Source organism: Gadus morhua, chromosome 14 (genome assembly GCF_902167405.1).
Source record: "Gadus morhua chromosome 14, gadMor3.0, whole genome shotgun sequence".
NCBI classification, from domain to species: domain Eukaryota; kingdom Metazoa; phylum Chordata; class Actinopteri; order Gadiformes; family Gadidae; genus Gadus; species Gadus morhua.
The window spans coordinates 13,350,787-13,353,701 of NC_044061.1; the positions used below are offsets into that span (position 1 = coordinate 13,350,787).

Below are 2,915 nucleotides of genomic sequence, written 5' to 3' on the forward strand. Positions count from 1 at the left end.
GGAAGGGGGATTACCGGGCTCTCTAGGCCTACGGAACCCGACCATGTCCCTGGTGAACTCGAACAGCTAGATTAGCTCGTTCAGGACTAGGGGGGAACACCCCCGCACCCCGCCTTGAAACCTGCCCATGGTGGGAACCCAAGCAGGGGCGGCATTGTCTCCGTTCACCTACTGATCCGTCCCCGTTTATTCAAAGTAATAATAATAATAATAATACATTTAATTTAGAGGAGCCTTTCAAGACACCCAAGGTCACCTTACAGAGCATATAGTCATCATACATTTTTTAAAAAGCAAGACATTGTGGAAAAAATAAATAAATAAATAAATAAATAAATAAACATAAGCAATAAGAAATAAAAAAATAAATTAAAAAAAAACAATCAAAACAGTGATCAGTTAGACGTTGTGTGCGAGTTTGAACAAGTGAGTTTTGAGCTGTGACTTGAAGGTTGAAATGGTGTCTGACTGTTTTATGTGTGGGGGGAGGGAGTTCAAGAGCCTGGGTGCTGAACAGCTGAATGACCGGGCACCCATTGAAGTGAGTCGTGATGTGGGGATACATAGTAGTCCAGCAGAGGTTGAGCGGAGGGAGCGGGAGGGAGTGTATTCTTGGAAGAGGTCGCAGAGATAACTGGGGGCTAGGTTGTGAAGAGCTTTGTAGGTGAGGAGTAGGGTTTTGTATTGGATGCGGTAGTGTACTGGGAGCCAGTGAAGTTGAATGAGGACAGGGGTGATGTGGTCAGATGATTTGGTGCGGGTGATGATCCGGGCGGCTGAGTTCTGAATGATCTGCAGTCTGTTGATAAGTTTGGTGGGGAGTCCGGTGAGGAGGGCGTTGCAGTAGTCTATGCGTGATGTGACAAATGAGTGAACTAGGATTTCAGTGCTGGATTGGGTCAGTGATGGGCGGAGTCTGGCGATGTTGCGGAGGTGGAAGAATGCAGTCCGGGTGATGTTGTGAATATGGGGTGCGAATGAGAGGGTGTTGTCCAGGATGACGCCGAGGCTCTGTAGTAGATAGAAAGTAGGTAGATAGTCAAGTTTTATTTATCTACCCCCTTTTTGAACAAGCAACAAAAAAAGTGCTTACAAGTGCAGAAAATAAAGCACAATCGATAACAACCTGGGAAGTTTCTCGGTATGGCCATTTACTATTGAGCCATTAAGAAGACCTTTTCATCCAAAGTCACTTACAGTGCATTCAGAGAAACGGCATCAAGGAGCACGCATGAGTTCCACAGCATCTTGCTGTGGGCTTGGAGGATCGAACCCAGCACCTTTTAGCTGGGAGTCAAATACTCGCAGCCTCTGCACTATCCTACCTGATATTTCCACCCTTCCTGGTCCCAGGGCTGCCCACACCACCCTCCCTTCAACCCATCCGCCCCCCGGATCTTCCCTTTCTGTCTCACTGTCCTGTGATGCGTCCACTGATAGGAGCTGGAATGTGGACTCATCCGTAACCGAAAATGTTCTCCCTTACGCCGCGACCTAGCTACATTATTGATAGCCCATGTTGCTGTGCATAGTACAACAACTGTCCTGCTTGTAGCAAAACCGCTTCCACCTGCCCAGTTGTTTTAGCCTCTGCCGTGGAGAGCTGGAGCTGGAGCCCACCTCATTGGTCCACCCACACTCACGCACACACACAAAATCACACAAACACACGATGGGATAAGTGTCAGCTTAGCATCATGTTTGAGAGAAGCAGTGTGCCATTATTCAACATACGGCCCTCTGGGTCATGCCGTGGCCCTCTGCATGAAACAAAGTCATTGTGTGTGTCATCCCTTTCAGTCGGGGTTGACCACAAAACAACCATGGTTCCTAGTACAGTGCTAGGCTATGGTCGAGGCTTCGGAAGAAGGAGCTACGCCAACATGTTGGCCACTCTCGAATTTCTATGAATGGGGATGGGGGAGAAAAAAGCTTTTAAAATGGAAAGAAAACATTTGGAGACGGTGAACTCTGGTCAGTTTTCCACGAAAAGGCACGCAAACATCGCAACGGGCCAAGATCTTTCCTCACATGTAAACAAGAAGAAGACAACTGACGACCCGAGTACATATGAGAAGCAGCAGAGTCGGAGCCAGACAGAGGGGGTTGGCAGGGAAGAAGGATCGTGTTTCCACTCAGGATATGGTCCCTGTGTCGTCAACCCCCGACCCTCCCCCCATCCCCCTAACCCGCCAACTCCTTCAGTCAGAGAGTCAGAGTCTCCGACCCCAAAGCCGCTGCAAAAGCTCAGAGAGGTCTGGTTTGAGAGCTCTGCTAATGCTCTCAATGCTTCTACTCTGAGCCTGAAAGCCTCAGCACTTTTTAGCTGGCTGGCACTCTGTGCTGCATCTCGAATGACAGGCTATTTGGACACACGCTGCAATACTGTTGACCGGCCCTATAGGTCAGCCATAACCCCCTGGAACAAGGTGATGTGCTGGTGAGCAGGGACTTTGGTGTTATTTGAGCTGTGACCTTGGGAGTCTGATTCGCACCTATGGTAGTAGTCGTGACTGCCACCTTCTGAACGCCCCATCCCTGTGCTAGAGATCGATAGATATTATTTTGGAAGGTACATTTTCAAATATGCTGCATGAATGACTAAAATATAAAATAATTGATCATTGGGGAATGCTCAACACATGAATCACTTCTGTGTTTAGGAAGGACAAACGAGCAACGCTCTCATCATTTCCATTTCATCTCTCGCTTTCCCTTGCTCGCACACACAAGGACACCTACACATACAGACATACACACACACACACACACACACACACACACACACTCACACACACACACACACACACACACACACACACACACACACACACACACACACACACACACACACACACACACACACACATACCCACGCAGGCTCTGTTGACTTCCTTCAAAATTAATAGCTTCCG

General features: G+C 48.2%; 1 long non-coding RNA gene across 1 annotated transcript in view; it reads right to left on the reverse strand.

The window, feature by feature from the left end:
* Positions 1-953: 953 nt before the first annotated feature.
* The window catches only part of LOC115558986 (uncharacterized), an 11,033-nt gene continuing 9,071 nt past the window's right edge, over positions 954-2,915 (reverse strand). Inside the window, exon 3 of the long non-coding RNA XR_003979397.1 lies at positions 954-1,011. This is a non-coding gene — a long non-coding RNA (uncharacterized LOC115558986). The remainder of the gene's footprint in view (positions 1,012-2,915) is intronic.